Below are 11,794 nucleotides of genomic sequence, written 5' to 3'. Positions count from 1 at the left end.
TTCTTCTATGATCTTCCTTATTCACTGTCCAGCTTTTGCATGCATATGAGGTTACTGAAAATACCATGGCTTGGGTCAGACTCACCTTAGTACTCAAACTGACATCTTGGCTCTTCACACTTTAAAAAGGTCTTGTGTAGCAGATTTGCCTACTGCAGTATATCATTTGATTTCTTGACTGCTGCTTCCCTAAGTGTTGACAGTTGATTCAAGAAGAATGAAGTCCTTGACAACTTCAATCTTTTCTCCATTAATAAGAATGTTGTTTATTGGTCCAATGGTGAAGATTTTTGTTTCCTTTACATTGAGATGCAATCCAAACTGAAGGCTGTGCTCTTTGATCTTTATCAGTAAATATTTTAAGTCCTCTTCACTCTCAGCAAGCAAGGTTGTTAGTGAGTCTTCCTCCAATCCTGATGCCACAGTTTTCTTCATAGAACCCAGCTTCTCAGATAATTTGCTCAGCATACAGGTTGAATAAGTATGGTGAAAGAATACAATCCTGTCATACACCTTTCTGAATTTTAAATCACTCAGTGTTCCCATATTCTGTTCAAACAACTGCCTCTTGGCCCACATCCACATACAGATTCCTCATGAGCACAATTAAATGTTCCGGAATACTCATACTTTGCAATGTTGTCCATAACTTATCATGAGCCAATCAAAAGCCTTTGTGTAGTCAATAAAGCACAGGTAAACATCTCTCTCATATTCTCTGCTTTCTGCCAAGATCCATCAGACATCAGCAATGATATCCCTTATTCCACGTCCTCTTCTGATTCCAGCATGCACCTCTGGAGGTTCTCTGCCAATGTATGCTTGCAGCCATTTCTGTATTATCTTTAGTAAAACTTTACTCGCATGGTATATCAGAGATTGTCCAATGATTTCCACATTTCATTGGGTCACCTCTCTTTGGAATGGGCACAAACATGGACCTTTTCCAATCAGTCAGCCAGATAGCTGTCTTCCAAATTTCTTGGCAGAGATGAGTGAGTGCCTCCACAGCCACCTCACTTTCTTGAAAGATTTCAGTATTTATTTCATCAATTCCTGGTGCCTTGTTCTTTGCCAATTCCTTCAATGCACCTTGGACTTCCTCCTTCAGTATCATTGGCTCTTGATCATATGCTACCTCTTGAAATGGTTGAACATCAACCATTTACTTTTGGTACAGTGACTCTGTGTATTATTCCTTTCATTGTCTTTTGATGCTCTCTGCATCATTCAATAATTTGCCCAGAGAATCCTTCAATGATGAAAGTCAAGGCTTGAATTTTTTCTTCAATTCCCTCAGCTTGAGAAAAGCTGAGCATGTTCTTCCTTTTTGGTTGTTGCAATATTTGGCTTTGTCTTCTTGAGCAGACCTTTGAATTTTTCTGTTCAGCTCTTGGACCTCCTCTTTTCTTCCATTTGCTTTAGCATCTCTAAGCTGGAGAGCAAGTTTCAGTGTTTCTTTTGACGTCCATTTTGATCTTTTCCTTCTTTATTGTGTTCTTAATGATTTTCTGCTCTTTTCATGTATGATGTTCTTGATGTCATCCCACAACTCTTCTGGTCTTCAGTCTTTAGTGTTTAATTTATCAAATCTGTTCTTCAGATGATCCCTAAATTCAGGTGGGATATATTCAAGGACAAATTTTGGCTCTCATGGACTTGGTTTTCATTTTCTTCAGCTTCAGTCTGAGTTTGCATATGAGTAATTGATGGTCTGATGGTCTGTTCCACAATCTACCCCTGGCCTTGTTTTGACTGATGATAGAGAGCTTTTCCATCGCCTCTTCCCCCAAATGTAGTCAATTTGATTTCTGTGTATTCCATCTGGTGAGGTCCTTGTATATAATCATCTCTTAGGCTGTCTAAAGAAGGTATTTGAAATGAACAAATTGTTGATTTTGCAGAATTCTATCATGTAATCTCCAGCATCATTTCTATCACCAAAGCCATATTTTCCAACTACTAATCCTTCCTCCTTGCTCCCAATCTTTGCATTCCAATCACCATTAGTGATTAATACAACTTGATTGCATGTTGGATCAATTTCAGATTGAAGAAATTGGAAGAATTCTTTATTTCATCCACACTGGCTTTAGTTATTGGTACATAAATTTAAATAATAGTGGTACTAACTGGTCTTCCTTGTAGGGGCATTGGTGATATTATACTATCACAGATAACATTGTACTTCATGGCTGACCTGGATATGTTCTTTTTGACAATGAATGCAACACCATTCCTCTTCAATTTGTCATTCCCAGCAAAGTAAATCATGTGCTTGTCAGAACCAAAATGGCCAATTTTCAGCTATAGTCCATTTCAGCTATAGACTCCATTTCAAACACTTATAATGCACTTACTTCATTTTATGGACTGCTGTCTTTCACTAATTCGCCTACATTGAACCTGGCACATTTCATATATCACTATATGAAGGATTCAGGGCAATGAGAATGTAATCGAAGAATCATTTACATTTTACAGGCGACATCTGGTGGTCAGATAAATATTTTTTCCAACCATAAAAAAAATTTTTTTATTGCGTCCATTCAGACTTATAGCAACCCTACAGAACAGACTGGAACTGCCAAGAGCATACATCTTTATGAAAGGAGACTGCCACATCTTGTTCCCACAGAGAAGATAGTGAGTTTGAACTGCCATAGTATCAGAGTTTGCTGAGACATTATCAAAGCATATTATTGGTAGTTATTGCTCAGTGCCATCGAGTCAATTCTGGCTCACAGTGACTCAGATTTCTGAGGCTGTAAATCATAGCCAGAGCAGAAAGTTTCATCTTTCTCCTGCCGAGCAGCACATGGATTACAGAGTATAAATTATCACAATTAATATTTAATTAATCCACAATCAGTCCTGTGGAATATTGACCTTCTTATCTTGGAGGAAAGAAAGCAGGGGTAGGGATCAGACTGATACAGGTTCAAAGTTGAGCTCTAGTTTTTCTGTGACCTTTGTTTCTTTACTTCAACAAGTAATGTAGCCTCTCCAGGTCTCAGCTTTCTCATCCATGTCATAAAATTGATTAAAGGAATAAATGAGAGAATGAAAATAACGGAGCTAAAATAATGTCTCTCAAATACTGATTATCACTAAGTAGTACCAACAATTGCTATTATTATTGGTACACCTGCACTAATTAAACACATCTTAGCTGCCAAAAGCATATGTTTTACTACCTCAGTTTATCCTCACAAGAACCATATCACACTAACATTATAATCTACTTTCAAAACTAGGAAGCTGACAGTAGGTAAGTCAAGAGGTTGGCTCAGGATCACATGATTAAGCAGCAGAGCCTGAACTCAAACTCAAGGCTTTGGGAGGTCAAAGCCGTGATTCTTCAATCATTGTGCTATACTGCTATTAGTATCACTGATCATAATGAGGGTGATGATAAAAAATATCTCATGGGATTCCTCTAAGGAAAATACCTTCTCCTTGGCACGAAGATCAGTTAAGATTACAGGAGAGCATTTCTCTAATGTTTTTTCTCAGTGTGCATAGGACACCACCCATTTTATTTCGCATAGGCAATGCCAATCCTCAGTCCCTTCAGCAAACATTACCTCCTGATGTTCCATCAAGTAGGTTACCTGAGATGGCTCAGACACTTTTCTATTAGTGGAATGTTTTAGTAGGACTAGAATTCATTTAGGTTAGCATTCATTTTCAAGCCAGTTTGTTTCCAGGAGCAACCTTGAGAGGCTCAGTGTTCTGTCCTTTATTCAATGAAAAGAAAATATAAATATACTTAAAAATTTGAATATATTATTTTAAACACTTTATTGTAAAAATAATGCATATTCATTGTTAAAATTTGAGGTAACTATCAACAATCAGAAAGAAATATGAAATTTAGCCAGGCAGGGAGAATTATTAACATTTGTACCATCTGTCTTATTCTATACAAATGCATTTTTAAAAATGGAATCATCCTAACCATACTGTTTTCAAACCTAAATTTTTCATTTAATATCAATTGATAAGCACTTACATTGCCATTTCTGAATGCCAACCAGCTTCTGTATTTTCAGTACAGAAACATCGTTACTTAGATGATTCAAAGCCCTCAAGCATTTTAAATGAGACGCTGAATAATTCTGAAAATGAAGGCGTAGGCTGAAAACTGAAGTTCAACTTTGCTATAAACAACTTGCTTCATCTTTATTCTGTCAAATATTTATGTATTTGGAGTTCAAATGTTTTAACTAATTATGCATAAGTTTCTATGTCAAACACAGAGGGAGCATTCATAGGAATTAGATTCATCATTGTATCATGTTTTGGGGGAGCTAGATGCTATGCTAAGTAGTTTATAAATATAGGCGCTCTGGCTGGGGTTGAAGTTGAAATAAAAATGTTTAATGTCTAATGTAGCACACATAGACAACTCCCTCCAGCCTCCATATCTATTACACCCATCAGTTTTCATACAGGCTGAAAGGACTCTTGGGGGGAAGTTGAAAACTAGAGGCAGAGTTCTGAAATCCATCAACATGTGGTAACCAAGAAGTGGGGTCAGAGAGATCCAACAGAATCAAGTTGAAAAGTGTTCAATGTCAACACCTCTGAAAGAAAATCACCCTAAAGGAAACCAGACTCCACCACAGGGCAAACGCATGTGAGGCAGTAGAAAATGGCAGGGTATTGTCACTTGAACCTGCCCTAACCCAGTCCCATGGTCAGATAAGGGTGGATCTGGGGATGTGAGAGTCCATGCAACACTCTTGAGCCCAGCCACCTTGCTGAGGCACTAAGATGAAAAAGAACGTGTCCTCTGCATTCACACCCTAGTTAGAAAGATCACTGTACTATATGAATTAACAGCCTTAGTACCTGAGGTGATTGGTGAACATCTGCACCCCAGAGAGCACCAGTATGTGAGAGTAGCACCTGGTTCAGAGCGGCAAAAACAAGGACAGTCACAGTTTAGCAAATGTGAGGTACCATCCTACTCATTCCAGGAGAATGAGTAGGCCCAGTAGGCATGCAGGTAAAGGTTAATGAGCATGTTTAAGGACTGCAAAATCAAATGCCTATGGATCAAACTAGTTGGTATGTGAGGTGAACTGGCTAGTTCATGCCCTGTCTAACAAGGGCACTGTTGCTCAGCCTCAACCAGATGAGCTTGTGCTGAGCCAGAGAAAAGACTGGCCACAGCAGCAAAAGCACCCAGGTAGGAGGAATTTGGGGCTAGGTTAAAACAAGTTAGCATTTACCCAGAAGTCATGGTATGGCATTGTAGGGTAAGTAATAGACTGCAAGATCGGCAGTTTGAACTCACCAACCACTCCTGGGAAACCCTATACATGGTTGCTATGAGTCAGAACTGATTCGAAGACACTTAACAACAACAACGTAACCTTGACAGTAGACCCTATTTCCACCACGGGAATCTGGTGTGGCACTGTGGAATCAGCACTGGACTACTAACCACAAAGTTGGAGGTTCAAACCCAGCAACTACTCCTTGGAAATCATGTAGAGAGTCACTATGAGTTGGAACCAACTTGATGGCACTTAATAACAATCACCACCATGGCGAACCAAGGTGATAGCTGAAGAAATGAGGTGAAGTATCAATTTTCAGTGAGAAGGCAAAAAATGAACTAGCACAGCCAAGTGGTATGATAAGATATTCATCAGTGTTCCTTCCACACCTCATTACTACCCTGTGACCATTGTCCGTATGAGTCAGCAGACTTCCGTGGGCTCAATGCACAATGGAAAAAGAAAGTAAAGAGATCAAATTCTTGGTTTTCAAGTACAAAAGAGAGTGAGTTGTTAGTGTAGAGAGTTGGATCGAGTGATGTGCAGCTGTGAATCAACAATTTTAACCACATTCACTAGTGGAAAAGGCAGGTGAGTTTAGGGCAGAGAACAGGCAATGTGTGACACTTACAATGAGGGAACAACCAAACACCACTCTTAAGACGTCTCCCCAAGAAATCTGTTGTTGAGCCTGAAATACCCAGAATTCAAGCTGCTGCTTAACATCTTTAGTTTAGTGTCTGTAAAAATATAAATAAGCAATGGACTTAGTGGCAGATTCTTCACCTAATGAGCCAGGAGTTGCGTGTCAACGTTCTGGGGAGGGGATAAGTGTTAAGAGGTAGGAGAGTCTCAGTGTGCACTGTAACCATAGTACCAAAAGGGTCTCCCAGGCCTACTGGCTAAACTAAACCCCAAAGTAATAGTTGTTGTTAAGTGTCCTAGAGTCAGTTTTGACTCATAGAAACCCTGTATAAGGTTTCCTAGGAGCAGCTGGTGGGTTTGAACTGCCTGCCTTGTGGTTAGCAGTCCAGCGCTGATCCTACAGTGCCACACCAGGACTATAAAATGATAGGGTATGCCAGTTAAAACTAAAGAAGGTTGGCTAACTTGCTACACAGCTGGTGGCATTGTCAATTGCCAAAACATACCTGGAAATCAGCTTAGCAAATGATGACTACTTAGATTAGTGCTCACCTGTGTAGCCCTGATGGATCATCAGCAACCCAGTGGAGCAGGTGCAGTAGGACAAAGATCACAAGAATGCCGCATCATTTCCTTTGACCAACACCACTGTGTTCTAGTTTTCTGTAACAATCTGATACAGCCCTCCGAGGCTTTTTGAATCCTAACAAATGATTATTTCACAAAGGAATAAACAAAACTAGTTTTGCTTCAAAGGTTAAAATGCACAGTGAACATTACGGCAGCTCAAGGAACATAAACCTCAGACAAATGCGGGATCATACACCAGACATAACCACATGAACCATTAGAACAAGAATATAAGACAATAGGCAAACAAAGCTCCAATGAGCATCAACTGTAGACAATAAATTGTTATGTCAGGAAGTGATCTCCAGAGAGACATCTGTGATGACCTTGTTTGGCTCTGTGTTAGTCAACACTTACATTACTAAGCATATGTCTCCACATTAACAGTATCAGAAATCATAGAAACACTCTGGCCCAATGGCCTAGTAATTTCTCTCTAAGGAATTTCATGAGAAAATAATTCAAGTGAAAGAAAAATTTATATATATATGCATATACAGAGAGAGAGAGAGAGAGAGAGAGAGAGATGGCACCAACCATCCCTCCCACAGTACCCTCTGCTCAGGTGGGTTCAGTAACTCATTCCAATGGCCACACAGAACGTAGACACTAAAATCACAGTTATGGGATTTTTAGGGCAGTTAACAGATTGTAATTCAGGCTCAGAAATGTTCAGGTCACAGTTCTTCCTATCAATATGGCCTCTTTGCAGTCTTGCCTTCAGGCAGGCCTCTCTCTCAAAGGTCTTTGGCCTCTACCTTGCTCCAGCAATGTTACAAAGCTCTTTTACTACTACAGATAAAAGTGCAAAGGACACTCCATTCCACTATAAGCTTTAACCCAAAGGCATTCTACTCTAGCTCCTTGAGTCAACAAACCAAACTTCTCTATTAGGTGCCTGAAAGTACGCACACACATGCACACACGCACACACATGCGCACACACGCACACGCGCGCACACACGCACACGCACACGCGCACACACACGCACACGCGCACACACGCACGCACACGCGCACACATGCACACACACGCACACACCCACACACGAGCCTCCTGATTAAAGGCGCTCAGATTTACTTGGTCCGTGGTCTGGGAAGCCCACCACTCTTTCTGGTACTCTAGCCTTTCATTCTATTGCTGCTGCTTCTATGCCACGCGTCAGCTGCTCCCCTGGTGTCACAGCATTCTGCACCTGGTGGAGGAGGTTCAATACAAAGGATCTCAGGGTCCAAAGAATGCACTTTACTCTTGGCTCCTCATCCTTACAGTAGCAAAATCCTCCTCAACTCCTGCTTCTCAGATGGCTCAGTTCATATCCATGGTTCCAGGTTTTTAACTATCACAATTAAACCTGTTAAAAAAAACCTCGCAAGGAGCTCTGGTAGCGTAGTGATTATGAGTTGGGCTGCTAATCTTAAGGTCAGTAGTTCTAAACTACCAGCCGTTCTGCCAGAGAAAGATGAGGCTTTCTGCTCCCAGAAAGATTTACAGCCTCGGAAACCCTATGCAGGGTCACTATGAGTCGGAACCGACTCCACCGCACACTACCACCACCACCACCAGCAAGAATCACTCACAACAGAATCATATAATCTATCTGCATCTTTTGTCACCTTCTCATACCCAGATCCATCAGAAAAAGTTGTTTGGTAGGAGTTTATAATATGGCACTCTAGGATAAACACTGGACTGCTAATCATAAGATCAGTAGTTCAAACCCACCAACTGCTCCTCAAGAACCCTATACGACCCTTGCTATGAGTTGGAACCAACTCCACAGCACTTAGGAACAACAATCACAATGGCTTAGGAGTCCTGATAGCATAGTGGTTACGCATTAGGCTACTAGCTGCAAGACAAGCAGTTTGAATCTACCAGCTGCTCCGTGAGAGAAAGATGTGGTTTCTACTCCTGTAAAGACTTGCAGCCTCAGAAACCCTATACAGGGTCACTGTGAGTCAAAACCGACTCCACGGCATATCACCATCACCGCCATCATAGCTAAAAAGACATTAAATCATTGGCTGCACCACAACATGAAAATGTTCGCTCAAAGTTATTTCTGAAAAGACTGTGTCTAGTAACAGTACAACAGGGATTGAGTCAATAAATTGTAGCACATCTACCCAAACTATCATTATGACAATTATAGAGCATGGAAATGTATATAATACAATGTAAAGCATGTGTAGACAGACAGATACAATGTCAAAACTAATGGAGAAAAGACTGAAGTGGTTTGGTCAAAGACTTCAATTTGCTTGAATCTACAATCAACACTCGTGGAAGCAGCAGTCAAGAAGTCAAACAATGGCTCTTGAGTCACCCCCGCAAGCCTCGTGGGAGCTGTACTCGGCCCTTCCCCTTCAAGATGCCTGAGGAAGTGCATCATGGAGAGAAGGAGGTGGAGACCTTTGCCTTCCAGGCTGAGATTGGCCAACTCATGTCACTCATCATCAATACCTTCTATTCCAACAAGGACATTTTCCTCCAGGAGTTGATCTCACATGCTTCTGATGCCTTGGACAAGATTCGCTATGAGAGCCTGACAGATCCTTCCAAGTTAGATAATGAAATTTCACTGAAATCATCCCCAACCCCCAGGAGCGTACTCTTACTCTGGTGGATACTGGCATTGGCATGACCAAGGCTGATCTCATAAACAATCTGGGAACCATCACCAAGTGATGGTACCAAAGCGTTTATGGAGGCTGTGCAGGCTGGTGCAGACATTTCTATGATTGGGCAATTTGGTGTTGGATTTTATTCTGCCTATTTGGTGGCAGAGAAAGTGGTTGTGATCACAAAGCATAATGATAATGAACAGTATGCGTGGGAGTCCTCTGCTGGAGGTTCCTTTACTGTTCGTGCTGACCATGGTGAACCCATTGGTCAGGGTACCAAAGTGATTCTGCACCTTAAAGAAGATCAGACAGAGCACCTAGAGGAGAGGCAAGTGAAAGAAGTAGTGAAGAAGCACTTGCAGTTCATAGGCTATCCCATCATCCTTTATCTGAAGAAGGAACAAGAAAAGGAAATCAGTGATGATGAGGCAGAGGAAGAGAAAGGAAGAAGATGATAAGGATGAAGAAGAGAAGCCTACGGTTAATGATGTAAGCTCAGATGTGGAAGATGATAGTGGTAAGGATGAGAAAAAGAAGAACAAGAAAATTAAGGAGAAATACATTGACTGTGAAGAACTAAACAAGACCAAGCCCATTTGGACCAGAAATCCTGATGACATCACCCAGGAGGAATATGGGGAGTTCTATCAGAGACTTTCAAATGACTGGGAAGACCACTTGGCAGTGAAGCACTTCTCAGTAGAAGGTCAGTTGGAATTCAGCATTGCTGTTCATTCCCCGCCGTGCTCCCTTTGACCTCTTTGAGAATAAGAAGAAAAAAGAACAACATTAAACTTTATGTCCGCTGTGTGTTCATCATGGACAGCTGTGATGAGTTAATACCAGAATATCTCAACTTCATCAGAGGTCTGGTGGACTCCGAGGATCTGCCCCTCAACATTTCCCCGGGAAATGCTCCAGCTGAGCAAAATCTTGAAGGTTATCCCCAAAAACATTGTCAGGAAGTGCCCTGAGCTCTTCTCTGAGTTGGCAGAAGACAAGGAGAACTATAAGAAATTCTATGAGGCATTCTCTGAGAACTTAAAGCTTGGGATCCATGAGGACTCTACTAACCAACGAAGCCTTTCTGAACTGCTGCGCTCTCACGCTTCCCAGTCTGGAGATGAAATGACTTCTCTCTCTGAGTACGTTTCTCACATGAAGGAAACCCAGAAGTTCATCTATTATATCACTGGTGAAAGCAAAGAGCAGGTAGCCAATTCTGCATTTGTGGAGCAAGTACGAAAGCGGGGCTTTGAGGTAGCTTATATGACTGAGCCTATCGATGAGCACTGTATGCAGCAGCTCAAGAGTTTGATGGGAAGAGCTTGGTCTCAGCTACCAAGGAAGGCCTAGAGCTCCCAGAGGATGAATAGGAGAAAAAGAAAATGGAAGAGAGCAAGGCCAAGTTTGAGAACCTCTGCAAGCTCATGAAAGAAATCTTGGATAAGAAGGTTGAGAAGGTAACAATCTCCAATAGACTTGTGTCCTCATCATGCTGCATTGTGACTAGTGCATATGGCTGGACGGCCAACATGGAACTGATCATGAGAGTCCAGGTACTGCAGGACAACTCTACAATGGGCTACATGATGGCCAAAAAGCACCTGGAGATGGACCCAGATCACCCCACTGTGCAGACACTGAAGCAGAAGGCTGAAGCAGACAAGAACGACAAAGCTGTCAAGGACCTAGTGGTCCTGCTCTTTGAAACTGCACTGCTGTCTTCTGACTGCTCCCTTGAGGATCCCCAGACCCACTCCAACCGCATCTACCACATGATCAAGCTGGGCTTAGGCACTGATGAAGATGAAGTAAGAGATGAGGACCCCAGTACTGCAGTTCCTGAAGAGATTCCCCCCGCCTTGAGGGTGATGAGGATGCATCTCGCATGGAAGAAGTAGATTAATCATTTCTACCTGCAAAACTTGTGTCCTCTGTACTATCCCTGTGGTTCCCACAGCAGCCTTGAGTGGCCCTGTCCCACCTGGCTCCATCTGCTGATAAACTAGTGGTTAGTTTTTCTCCTGGATCTTGTGTGTAATAAGGCAGGATATAAGGCCCTCAGGCCCTGTTCCCTCTCCTTTATTTGGGAGTGGGATTAGATGTTGTGTATTGTGTTTTTTCTGTTCTGACATTAAAGTATGCAAAATAAATAAATAAAACAATCTATTGCATTAGGCAAATCTGCTGCAAAAAGACCTCTTCAAAGCAAATATATCAGTCTGAGAATTAAGGTGTGCCTAACCCAAACCATAAGGAGCTCTGGTAGCATAGTGGTTACAAGTCTGGCTGCCAACCTCAAGGTCAGCAGTTTGAAACTACCAGCAGTTCTGCGGGAGAAAGGTAAGGTGTTCTGCTCCCGTAAAGATTTACAGCCTCGGAAACCCTGTGCAGGGTCAGTATGAGTCGGAACCGACTCCATGGTACTTAACAACAACAACAACCCAAACCATGGTATTTTCAACTGCCTTATATGCATGCGAAGGTTGGACAGTGAATAAGGAAGACTGAAGAAGAATCGATGCATTTAAATTATGGTGTTGGAGAAGAATATTAAAAGTACCAAAGACTGCCCAACGAATGAACTAATCTGTGTT

At 41.7% G+C, this 11,794-nt stretch overlaps 1 pseudogene; it reads left to right on the top strand.

The window, feature by feature from the left end:
- Nucleotides 1–8,941: 8,941 nt before the first annotated feature.
- Nucleotides 8,942–11,103, top strand: LOC102816415 (annotated as a pseudogene).
- Nucleotides 11,104–11,794: the final 691 nt, after the last annotated feature.

The sequence above is a fragment of the Chrysochloris asiatica genome, unplaced genomic scaffold (assembly GCF_000296735.1).
Source record: "Chrysochloris asiatica unplaced genomic scaffold, ChrAsi1.0 scaffold00194, whole genome shotgun sequence".
In the NCBI taxonomy this organism is placed as follows: domain Eukaryota; kingdom Metazoa; phylum Chordata; class Mammalia; order Afrosoricida; family Chrysochloridae; genus Chrysochloris; species Chrysochloris asiatica.
The sequence above is the reverse complement of the archived record's forward strand: the minus strand, read 5'-3'. Positions and strand labels throughout refer to the sequence as shown.